Source organism: Colias eurytheme, chromosome 2, assembly GCF_061535395.1.
Source record: "Colias eurytheme isolate Ceu_HAF_F1 chromosome 2, ilColEury1 Martin Lab GWU primary, whole genome shotgun sequence".
In the NCBI taxonomy this organism is placed as follows: Eukaryota; Metazoa; Arthropoda; class Insecta; order Lepidoptera; family Pieridae; genus Colias; species Colias eurytheme.
The window spans coordinates 6917702-6931577 of record NC_142981.1 but is presented as its reverse complement, the minus strand read 5'-3'; the positions used below and the strand labels follow the sequence as shown (position 1 = coordinate 6931577).

General features: G+C 32.4%; 1 protein-coding gene across 1 annotated transcript in view; it reads left to right on the top strand.

Moving 5' to 3' along the window:
• Positions 1-2895: 2895 nt before the first annotated feature.
• TrissinR (Trissin receptor) overlaps positions 2896-13876 on the top strand; it is a 70214-nt gene continuing 59233 nt past the window's right edge. The window contains exon 1 of the mRNA XM_090113665.1: positions 2896-3005. The gene's annotated coding sequence lies outside the window, so the exon portion shown is untranslated. The remainder of the gene's footprint in view (positions 3006-13876) is intronic.

Below are 13876 nucleotides of genomic sequence, written 5' to 3'. Positions count from 1 at the left end.
AGGGTGGTTAATATTGAATTGCAAAGAAAATTGTCACCATCGTCTATATAAAGGGCTTAAAAAATGTATTCAACTCAACAAGCAGGTAACTCTCTACAAAGTTTAAAAGTAATTCCTCTCTCAAGTATGACTTGGTTGTGCCAAAAGCTTTAGCAACCGATACGGTAGAGTTTGTGTTTGTAGGTAGAATAATCTTTTAAACTATATACCTAGCTTGTTATATTGTATAACGTCGCAGGCAAATTGTATTATTTCGCCGTTTACAAACATTTTATAATATGCCGAAAATTTGTAGTCAGAAATTTTTGGTTTCGGTTGATGGGTTAGGTTAGGTTCGTTTTTTTAACGGGAACTATATTTTCTATCACCAAAATTTATATTTGTCATCAAGTTGTATCACCTAATAAATAGATCTATCACCACGAAATATTTTCGTTCTCAGATAAACAAAAATTGTTCCCAGGTATGAATTATCAAATTAATGTTAATATATGTGTAAAATAAGAGATCGATAACCAATAAAATTATATTGCATTACATGAATATAAACTTCGTTCTTTTTTTTTTTTTTTTTTTTTGTGTGGTGTCTCAATGTTAGCCAGAAGGGCTTCTACATTTTAACGCGGACGCGGGGGTGAACTGAAGGTTCACCCTGGTAGCGACATGCACAAGGGCGTCCCCCCTTGACGGGGACCACGAACCTCGGCTTGAGCTGTCGCTTGAGTGGAGGAGGCCAGAAGGGCCCTAATCGGACGGGCGCTCACCCGGGTGGGCGCGGGAACGCGGAACAAGGGACCTCGTCTTCGCCGGCGAAGACGGTGTACGCTTTCTGCTGTGGTGTGTGCGGTGTCGCGGTTGGTTCGACGTTGAAACTTCGTTCTTATAATAACAGTTTTGTTACTTAAATAATAGCTCTGTGCTCAGAATGGTAGATCTGTCACCAAATAAATCGATAATCGATCCCTGACTGCGATTCCTTTTTATTTGATATTTTGTCACCAATAAAGTAGTAACATTTTATTTCGTTCAGATATTGAATTAATAGTATTCGTTACCAATTTAATACATCAATTTATAATTTAAATGAAAAAATGATCAAAGGGGCGGAGACAAATTGGCGCGACAAGCTGATTATTCAGTGGTTATTATTTTTAAGAATAAATATTGATTATTTTAACTTTAAATACCTAAGTGTTTTATCTACTATTCTGCTAGCCATAAGCCAGCTATTTTAAACCGGCGCTGATTGTTCAGTGGTAATTATTTTAAACAATAAATATTGATTATTTTGACTTTAATTGTTTTATTTACTACTCTGCTAAATTTTTTATTGTGGAAATTTAGAACCTTGGGAGTCTAGTTAAGTAGCAGAATCTTTTGGTTGAAACGATGATGACAACCCTAATTTTTTATTTGAATTTAATGCAATTTTCTAGTAACATAATAATATGATTTATTGGTGATCTCTTTAAATTAGTTTGCTTAAATACTTATTAGGACACACCTATTATAATACATACAAAAAACTTTTATTTGCTACTAGACCTTATATCTCAGGATTTTAGGTGATTTATTCTGTAACTGATTTTGCATTGTTTGGTGACTATATTTTGGTGACAGATCTACTATTTTGAGGACAAACCCTATTATTTAAGAAACACAAAACTAATTAAATTGGTGATAGCTTAAATGATACCCTTTTTTAACTACACAGATATAGGAGCCCCGCGACACGGACGGCCGGCACGCTGACGGAAGCCGTTTATAGACGGCGAAATTCTACAATTTGCCTGCGACATGTACATATGTAAATCCCATAGAATCATCAATAGGTATTCATAAATATATAATATAAGTTTATTATCTTTTAAAGTACAAAAGTAATTTCTTTGACTCATAAGAAAATAAATACTAAGGCTGTTTTTAGATTCAAGGATCAAGGATATAAATTGGCCGGAGTGAAGTAGCTTGTGGAATTAAATTTTTAAGTTTTAATTTGTGAATCGAATTCGTAAGGTTCGCTCGATTATAGGTAAACGACCACCAACCATTTGCGAAGGTAGAGCCTCTAGAAATTGCGCAACGCATTTATCTTTTAAAAAAATTAAGAAATACACTGAGAAAGTTGAGAAAAAGGATATATTTTGTTTCGAAGTATGCGAATAATATTTTAACCCAATAAAGAAGGAGTATTTTGTTAGTAAAACAGATTGATTTCGGTGATATCTACAAAATAGCCACTAATTACTAAGCTACCTCTACGTGTAGGTATGTATTATCTAATCTGTGTAAACTATCCCCTAATTTTGTCACAGTTACGGTCTGTAGACATCATAAGCTTCACAATATTTATTCACGTCTTTATATACACCTACAAACTAATTACATTTACAGAGTAGTAAAAGAAACAAAGAACATGGATCAATAAGCATATCCAGGAATTGTATCTATCTAATTTATATACAAATGTAGGTACGCTTAATTAAATATTAAGGATATCTCAACAAATAAAGCTAAGTATTAACAACCTACACAAAAGTGAAATAATGTATACCAAAATAGACACTTAATCGTCATCTAAGTAAACGATTTTAATTTCCTTCTAATAAATCTCCCGCCTTATGTTACCTTATATGTGTAAAAAGCCAGTACAAAAGTTATGAATTACGATGGAAACTGAATTTCATTTGCTTTTTTTTTTGTAGCTAGTTAAAAATCTGAAAATACGAGTAATCAGTTTTTTTAACAGATGTTATTTCATTGTTGTTCAGCTTCAGTGTTTGTGCGGCCTAGCTTCAAAGCGGTAGTCGTTACGGCGCGGCGTCGCGCGTTTCGGTCACGAAAGCTCGTGAGCTGAAAGTTTCAAATCTTCCTTAATTATTTGATTATAAAATATATTGAGTGAATTAAATAAAATATTTTGTTATTTTCGAAGTGAGTGAAAGGTACTGAAAAATATATAGGTACTAGGAAACATTACAATTTAAATGTCCTATACATTAAAGGTAACTATCGCACTAATTGGTATTTGAATTATATTATTAGCTTATTATTAAATAATACAAGGAATAATTTTGAGTCAGCATACTAAATGTTTTAAAATATGACCACATTAATTAAGGAATTTACGGAAAATACACAATTTAAATTTTTAACCTATAGGTATTAAAATCAATAAGTCAATTCAATAACTTCATTTATAAGCTTAGGTAAAATATTAAAGTAATATGTATCAAAATAACAACTTCTGTCTGTTTATTTATTACAATTTAAATATTTTATCATGTGTTTATTTAGATCCTTAACATTATTAATATGTATTATTTCTCTCTTTCACTCATTCTTTCCGTGTTTTAGAAATTTAATTTAAAAATCAGGATATTGAAATCGTTAGAACACAAAAACAAACCTCTTCACCTCAATATTGCTTTTTGCAATTTTTTATTCGTGTTAGTTTCGTGTGGGCATTGTAAATAAAAGCTCAATTGTTGTTAGCACGTCTAAAAACAAAACAAAGTAGATAAACGTCTTATAATTATGTTATCTTAGAATGTTATAATTAAAATGGATTAAAAGGTCGTGTGTGCCGAGCACCCGTGTCAGAAGTGAAACTTCTATGGCAAGATTCAAAGATACCAAAATCGTCGCCTTTCTCCGTGACGTGACGGTATTGCCATTACGCGACCTTGAAATTTTACTCTCAACGCGCATAAAGAAGTTTCACCATTCTTCCCACCGCCATCTCTTCAATTATATCTCAACTAGATTTCCGCCCGCGGCTTCGCCCGCGTTTTCAAAGGAAAACCCGCATAGTTCTTGTTCCCGTGGGATTTCCGGGATAAAACCTACCCCTATGTGTTATTCTGATTTATAAGCTATATTGTGGTAAAGTTTCATTCAAATCCATTCAGTAGTTTTTACGTGAAAGAGTAACAAACATCCACACTTACAAACTTTCGCCTTTATAATAGTAGTAGGATATCTTCTAGATTATTCTATCTTCAATATCTATTAGAAATGAAGTTTAGTATGAGTGGTATGAGTTGGAGCTTTCGGATGTTTAAGTTGATAGTTCATAAAAAAGTTCCGTAGAAGTGCAGTTCGAAGTATGATTTCATTACCTATTCATCATGCTAATAAAATTGAACTGAAACCATAAAAAATTCTCTACGTTCTCGATCTATAAATTACTTTGAAATAAAACATATACCAATTACGCATATAGGTATAACCACACGATATATTTCATGTATGTAAAGTTTGCAATATAAACATTTTCTCCCAAAATACCTGATAACACTTTTTCTCCTTGCCTCGTAAATATTATGGAATATGTTTCTAGCACATGGTTTTCGAATAGCTCAACAGTTTATAGTATGTAATGGATTTTGCTTTTAGCTTTTCACGTTAAATTAGGAATCCTTGAAGAATCTCTCACTCTTTGACTTTTGGATGTTTCTGGACTTCTAGATAGAAATATTATGCGCGATCTGTTATTAATACAGGACATAATGTCTATAAATTAGCCAATAATGATTAAACGTGGCGGTTTAGCATTCTTCAAATTTTTATTTATAGCCACAATTTTCTTAAATACTTCAATCATAAGATCATTCTAACAATAACGAACACATCAAAAAAGACTTATCAAACACGGTCCAGCTGTTCATGCGTGATGCCCTGACCAAGGGAAATAAGGATTTATTTTTATAAACGTTCACAACAATATAATTACTACCTATTACTAGCTAGCTACTATTTATTATTCTGTGCTATTACGTAGATATAGAAATTTATTTGGCTATTTTATATTTTGACGTTATAAGATAAGGATAAGGATTGCCTAAGGATATTTTATAAACTATTCGTGGTCAGGTGTTTGAATATGATAGCCAATTTGTATTTATACCTATTCTTTGGTATATGTCTATAAAATATTATATAAATAGCAATAAGCTGTAAAAACATAGTATTGCATATTATGTGTAGGTAGATATTAAACCTGCCAAGATCGATTGTTATTGAAATTGCCTGTTGAGAGCTATTATTATATTGATAATACATAATATTACACACTTGCAGCATGCCATTTACATAAATTGCGACATAATTGATCCAGTGACAAGACCTTATTGACTAAGAATTGATCTTCGACGCTTGCCGATATCCATACATTATTGGAAAGGCAGACGATAATCTTACATTATTTACGTACTTACTTACAATTAAAGCAAAAAGTTTTTGTTGCAAATACAAAACTTTGCTAGTAGTTTAAACACTTTTAATGAGATTACTTAGAAACCGTACAGTCACTTCAATGTTCCACAGAATAGAGAGAGAATACAAAACCGGTATAATGAAGGCGCGATATTTAATATTGATATTATAAATATTTAACTTTAACAGATGTTATTATATTTTCGATACCTTCAAACAAATTATTCTTTGCACTTATTACGAAAGCTTAAAATATTAATTTATTAATTAGTATTAATATAGCATGTTTCCGCGAGTTGCACTTGCGTGCACATTGTTATTTGTTATCGTGCGATAGCCATGTTAAATAAATAAATAAAATAAATAAATAAAAATCATTTATTGAACAAGGTTCCTTACATCAAAATATAGACCCCAGACTCCCAATATAGCTTTCGCTGTGTTTCAGGAGTCTGTGCCTTCCCGATACAATAGGTACATTAGAATAGTTCAATAAAATACATTAAAATAGTAATTAGTTACAAAGAAAATTTTACTTAAAGTTGACACAAGAAGAAAATTTATAAATCATAATATGTATTTAAAAAAAATTTAATAAATTAAAATATTTAAAACAATTTACATTTCATAACATAATATTTAGTTCCACAATATTTACTGTTTAGCAATTAAATAATTAATACAATTAAAATAATTAATACAATTAAAATAATTGATACAATTAAAATAATTAATACAATTAAAATAATTATTTGATTAGTATCATTTATAATAAACGAAGTAATTAAAGATTAAAAAAAAAAAGTGTATTTTGAAGACGTAGTGCAAGTAGTGTGTGTGTGTGTGTGTGTTTGTATGTGCGTATGTATGTGTGTGAATGTGTTCCAATGTCGTTTTTAAAACATAAAAGAAAGCTGATATAGTTAAAAAAAAAAACATATTTTAAACTTATCATTATAGGTAGATAAATAAAATTAAAGAAAATAAAAAAATAAAATAAAATAATTTATAGGTATACTAGCTGTGCCCGCGACTTCGTCCGCGTGGAATAGTGACTGCATAGTAGGTAGTTACTACTTAACTTTTATTGAATAAACACGTACTACCATAAATAATTAAACGAACTGTTAGTAAAATTTATTACTAAACTGAGCTAAAAAATAAAAATAAATACCTAGTTAATTTTCTACGTAAAATTTATTTTAAATTATGTCATATTATTTTTAGGCACCAGGAGGGAAGGGAACAAATTTATTTTTCTTCCTTCCTTGTATGGATGTTTTTGACAATATATATAACCGTTTCTACGAAAAATATATTTTTTCATTCGTTGATCTCAAAAATAAAAATTCCAATCACCAGAACGACGGGAAATTTTAATAATTTATTTTTAATTGTGTTTTGCACAATTTTGTTAATTACGACTGGATGAAAATTTTGTTCGTGGTCGTCGTCGTCGTTGGTAAGGTGAACAAATCCTTATCAAAACATCATACGCTTAAGACAATAATTAGTATCGATAGCGGATTCTATTCCTTTGCGTTTTGACGTTTGTCTCAGCGCTCAGATCTTTCCTGTCTCACGCCGTAGTAACTAAACCGTTTAGACCGTGCAATAAAAATTAAATAAAAAAAAAAAACTCAACACAACGAAGAAAAGTGCATAGAAAAAGGAAAAAATGTTGTGTGGTTTTATGAAACCACGGTAAAAGTGAAACTTAGGCACAAAATTATCGTATTTGTACGATAATGACTCCGAACCCTGCTTAATACCTACTCGGCAGCCGACCGTCACGCGACATGCGCTACACAGACCAAAAAGTTTGAGACGATGTAATAAAAGTTTCACTAATTTTACAAACTTCCCGAAGATCTTTAAAAATAAATACCATTTTAAATATTTATAAAAATAAAAAAACAAAGTCATCGGGGCTGCCATACCATCATTATCATATCATATACAATTATATTTTTTTTATAATGGTACTTAATTTTAAAGATCGTCGGGAAGTTTGTAAAATTATTATTTATTCCTTTTCCTTCGTTGCGTTGGGTTTTTCTTTTTAATTTTTAAATTTTTAACTTCGGTTTCTTATTTTCATGTGATATTTTCAAGTGAGCGAGACCTACCTCTACCTCCATATTACATTCCTACATCATATTGATATCTATAAGTTTGTTGCTCCTTGACATCTTTTAAGTTGGGCCGTAACCGTGCACAAATTGTAATGGATCACAGTGGCAAAAGAAGTGGTATCTTTAGGAAAAAAAATTGCCAAGAGCCAGGCCTATGTGGCTTTGAGTAGAGTTCAAAATTTCCAGGGTGTGGCTATCCTCTCGCTCCCATATCCCCCTCTTCTTTCACAGACGTTCAACCCTTCTCTTTCCACACCTAGTAAATGGCAGAACCGATTTTGATGTAAACCATATTATCTAATTATACCTATATGTACACGTCATATCCTGTCGTTTGATGCTCCATTTGGTTTATTTATCTAACCACTGTCACCCCTAAATGTAATAAACGGATGAACCGATTTCGATAAAACACGTTGCTCTTTTATATTTTGATATTATGCCGCTTGAGTATATTATTTGACCACATTCGATTATTGTTCATTCCCACTTTCACCGCTGTAATCTAATAAATGTATAAACCGAATTGGATAAAAATATAACTAATATTTTTTCCCACATTCCCACTTTTACCTCTATATACCTAGGTATAATAAATGGATGAACCGATTTTGATACACTTTATCTAAGAACCAGCGTCGGAAAATATTATGCTGCCTAACACGCATCTAATTCGTATTACCTGTTAGCGAGCTACGGTGGCACAAACAGACAAACATAGCGGTCAAACACTTATCACCCATCTTTTTGATGGTTAAAAATGGTTAAAAGGGGTTAAAAATATAATACGACATAATTTAAAGGATATTTTATGTATAAAATTTACCTAGAAGTAAGCATAATTCTAATTTGACCTCTTCCCCCCCTACTACCTCAGCTTACCCCCCCACCCTTGGGGACTTTCGATATGATCACCTTGACATTTATAAGGAATAATTACTGTAGCGTATAACAGATAACTTACGTTTTATACTGTATAGTGTAAAGATTGTCTAATCTAAAAATGAACGCCCTTCCACTAAACTTAATTGTTTCAATGTGTGAGGACAAATAATTATTGAACCACTTTATATGTGTGCGCGCGTCGATTCTACTGCAAACTTTGACACTCGCGCACTGATTTGTCAACTAATCGGGCGATCAGTTCAGGTGCCTAACATTGTATGGCGGGGAGAGCGCGCTATGTACGGAATGACACGTCCGTTCTGTCGTGCATCGCGTCATTTATGCACTAGTTGGCCAACTGGTCCTGTCGTTCGGGCATGGACGGGACTGGAGGACTGAACGACCAATGAGACAGACCAATTTGTGTGTATTGCGTCTATACACGTACTTTGAATGTGAGCGTAAACACAGTGGAGGGGCGTTCATTTTTAGATTAGACAATCTATACAATAGAATGCCTTTGCAAATGTTCGCCGTGAATACTTAAATGGTCATAACTTTTTTATTTTCAAACCGATTAACATGAAATAAACACTTAATGTTAAATGAAGATTACCACAATATATTAGTGAAAACCGCATCTAAATCGAATAAGCCGTTTCTGAGATAAGCGTGCACAAACATACAGACAAACAGACAAAAAAAATGTAACTACAGTTTTGGGTTTGAGATCGATTTAATAATAACCCCTGCTATTTTTTTTACATTTTTTCATTGTACAGACATCACTTTTCTAGAATTTTATTATAATATATGTATTGAATATTGATTGACCACGCGCAAGGTTACTAATTTCCACTACATCCTCACGCAAATCGTCAATTTTTATGAACATTGAATCTGTAAATAAAAAAAAACAAAAGATAAGTGTACCTAATCTATAATATAAAAATGAATCGCAAAATGTGTTGGTAAGCGCATAACTCGAGAACGGCTGAACCGATTTCGATCATTCTTTTTTTATTATATTCCTTGAAGTACGAGGATGGTTTTTATGTAGAAAAAACGTAAATATGTACCACGGGCGAAGCCGGGGCGGACCGCTAGTTTTAATAAAAAGCTACTAACAAATAAAGTTTTATCAAGAACTAAAGTGACCTTCTTTGGGCGTATAATATAGTCTTGTAAAAGTTATACATGATAAAAATAAAATTTCATCATTTTACTTTAACTAATTAAAAACATGAGTCTAACTATATAATTATAATAAACAATAAATATAAAAGCTACAACTTAACTTTTGTGGGAACGCAATGCAAGAAGGCGAAAATTAAAAAAAAGCCGAAGATTTTTAAAAATGTAACCAATGAACACAATCACTGTTATCTACTATTACCCAAAGAGAATACAAATACTACGTCTATTACCTATAGCGGTCCGCCCCGGCTTCGCCCGTGGTACATAATATTTACGTTTTCTCTACATAAGAACCATCCTCGTACTTCAAGGAATATAATAAAAAAAGAATTATCGAAATCGGTTCAGCCGTTCTCGAGTTATGCGCTTACCAACACATTTTGCGATTCATTTTTATATATAAGAAGATATAACTGTAACTAACATCAAATAATAAACATCTACCCTCACTTATAAAAATTTAGTATATTCACACGAAATATAAGCGCACCTGAAATTTACTCTGGGAAGATATGAATTATTTTTTTAACTTTAAAAAAAAAACAAACTCACCAACATCATAATATTTAAATTATGAATTTCCAAGGAGCGTTAATATTATGTAAATTGATTTAATTTTAATGAAATCTCATAGATGGCGCTGTTTTAAATTTGTCTTTATACTACTAAGATTCATTATACTGTTTCTCTGCCAAAATTACTTAAATGATGTAGTTTTTATAGTGTAAAGGTAGACAATAGCATGGCTTACTCAAAAACAACATTTAAACATGAGTCTTTATATTGTACGCTGTCGTAGTACACGGAATACGTAAGAAAAATAAAGGTTCACAGCTCCTCCCCCGAAGGTGATAGCATGATAATATGTATATAACAGCCTGACCCGACCTGTTAGTAATATTCATGGAAAATTTGAAGTAAATCCGTGCAGTACTTTCTGAGATTAGCCTGGACAAACATACAGACAAACAGACAAACAGACAAACCGACAAACAGACAAACAGACAAAAATTCTAAAAACTATGTTTTTGGCTTCTATATCGATTATAGATCATGGATTATGTATTCTTTTAAAAAAATATTCAATGTACAGTTTTGACTTTCCTACGATTTTATTATATGTATAGATTTGGTAATTATTTTGTATATGTGGGCATTAAAAGGTGCTCTATTTCAGAATAATCGAGTGGTAAAAGCCATTCTTTTAGTTTTTGTAATATTTTATGATTAGTGAGAGCAAAAGCATTTTTAGTATATAAACTGAAACGATTATAAAGAATGGGTGCTAGATAATAAAACTGCCTTTGTGCAAAACGAGTCTTAGTGTAAGGTACAGGTACACGATAGGTTCTTTTAGTATTCAAGGGATTATTATTATTCGGTACCTCAGTGCGGTGAAACCGTTTAATTATTTGAAGCACAAAAATCTTACGAACACTCAATACATTAGCCCTCTTGAATAGCAGCGATGTTGGAAATTGGAACGGTAGTTTGAGCGATACTTTGAGCAGAGCTCTAAGCGCACGTTCTACTTGTATCATGTATGTTTTCGCAGCTCCACCCCAGTTAACAATACAATATGAGATCACACATTCACCCAGTGCTTTGTATGTTCTAATAATTAACTCTTGGGTTGCAATGTCTCTTAGGGTTTTAAAAATAACTATAAGTTGTCTGAGCCTGCTCGACGTGCTAATAATTTGTTCTTTCCAGTTTAGTTTCTCATCAATCCAGATACCCAGGTATTTCATATTGACGGTCCTATTCAGTATTGGGCAAGAGCATACGCTAGATTTGTTATGGCGGTTACATGGAAAGATATGTAATTTAACATTGACGTTCCCCCTTGGCTGCATAGATGAGGTTTTGCTAAAGCAAATATAATTAGTTTTCCCCGTATTTAAAGTCAATAGACTGTTTTCTAACCATTTGCTTATGCATCGAAGTCCATTTTCAGTTCTATCAATGGCTTCAGACCAAGTCTTTGCATTAAAGAGAACAACAGTGTCATCAGCAAACATAGTAACTTGTCCACATCCAATATTGAGTTTACATAATTCGTTGACATAAATCAAGAACAGAGTAGGTCCTAACGTACTGCCCTGCGGTACTCCGTACGTACACTTATACTCTGCACTAAGATTGTTGTCAACTCTTACTCTTTGGGTTCTATCGCTAAGATAGCTTTGGAACCAGTCTTTGGCAATACCTCTAACACCTACATTTTCCAGCCTAGTTAGCAGAATAGGTATAGAAACTGTGTCAAAGGCTTTCTGTAAATCAAGAAAGACCCCAATACATTTCTTATTCGAGTCAAGATACGAGGTGACCATTGATGTTACTCGTAAGGTTGCGTCTTCAGTAGACTTGGCGCTTCTGAAGCCAAATTGGTTAGAGTGAAGTAATTTATGTGACTCCAGGTATCTCATGAGTCTTTTATTGACGCATTTTTCTAGTATTTTGGAAAGGGTGCAAAGCAATGATATTGGTCTATAGTTTGAAGGAAGAGCTTTGTCCCCGGTTTTATATATTGGGCAAACTATGGCTTTCTTGAATACATCAGGAAATTTTCCGCTTGAGAGGCTTAAGTTACACAAGTGGGCTATAGGTTCCGAAAGAATATCTTTGAAAGTCTGAATTTTAGGTGTGGGTATATTGTCATGTCCCGAAGCATTCGTATTTTTGAGACCAGTGATGATAGTGTTTACCTCATATTTATCTGTGGGTGTAAATGCAAATGAATTGGTTGGACTATCATTGTCTCTGGCTAGAGTAGCTAGTTCGACTTCTGATTGGTTGAGTTTCTTGAGACTTTCATTGGCTAGAGCTGATCCGATTGAGACAAAGTATTGATTAACAGCATTAAGAGATTTGGTAGGGCAAGGGTTAATACTTAGTAAGTTTGTACAATTGTTGTTAATTTTGGTAATATGGCATGCTTCTTTGATAATTTTCCAAGTTTCTTTTATATTGCCAGTCTGCTGTTCAAGTTTGTGTTTATAGTAAGTATTCTTTGCTGTCTTAATTAGTTTGTTACATAAGTTTCTATAATTTCTATATTTTTTTATGATTTCTTCATCGCACGGTGATTTTTTAGTTTTAGCGTGTAATTTGTTTCTTATTCTTATGCTTTTAATTAGTCCTCGTGTAATCCAAGGCTTCAAAGGGCGTTTACGATTGGGTATTCTTTTTAAACATTGACTTCTTTCGATAGCTCTACTTATTGTGAGTGTTAGAAAATTAGCTGCACTATTCGGATCTGTAATTTCATAAAAATGTTGCCAATCTGTTTCATTGATAATATTTGATATAATTTGTTTGTCGTATATTGTTTTGTAAGCTTCTGGTTTATGTTTATGTAACTGAGTTTTGTTTAATACTAGTAAAATAGGGGAGTGGTCCGTTAATGCTTCAAATACATACGTTTGGCAAGATTTCTTTGTTTTGACCATAAAATGGTCAATACATGTAAGCAGTCTAGTAGGTTTATCGACAGCTTGTCGAAATCCTTGATAACACATTACGTTTAGGTATTCACATGCATGGTTAGATAAGTTCGATGATAAAATGTCTATGTTTATGTCACCAGTGAATATAACATTATCAGATTTAATTGAGGATAAAAGATCACAGATTGATTTAATGTAATTGCTAGGGTTCGAAAAAGATGGTGGTCTATACGAGCACACAATGGTGGTGTTATCAGATAGTTTTAAAATAAGGCAGTTACCGTCATCCAGTAAGGGTTCTTCGCTTGTAAATTCTATATCTTTTTTAATATAAGCAATAACACCATCATTTTGATTATAGCTATTAAGTGTATGTGTTGAACGGTAATTGTCTATGGGAGGTATTAAGCTATCCTTATTAATCCAGCATTCTGTGAGAATTACTATATCCGTATCCACTCCCAAACTCTCCATAAAAACTACTAATGAATCGAAGTTTTTATGTACGCTTCTTATATTGACAGTGAGAATTAAGAAATGATCATCCCTTATTTGTGTTCTCTTATGACTCTCAAATTCTAATAAATTGCAAGATACACAACTTATAGCGCATGAAGAATCAAGATCTTTAATTAAATTGGAGTTGAGCTTATCGAATGTTAATAATATTTAAGAAAAAGAAATCATTTAGAAACATGACACATACCTTATGGTGTAGACAAGAACGACATTTTTTTATTTTTAGAATATATTTTTTATTAATAACAGTGTAAAAATCTGTGCGTGTGCTGAAGTTTATATTTCTTAAATGTAGTGGTAAAAGTGTATAAATTGATGTGTAGTGGTTAGTAAAGCTTATTCGAAAACTAAAATTAAAATCTAGTCACAATGAATTTTTAAGTGAAAGCAGCTGATGCTCATTTTTAATAAGAGCTTGTTTAGCGTTGTCTTCTTTTCTTAGAAATACTCTTCCGTTGGATGTCCAACAATATT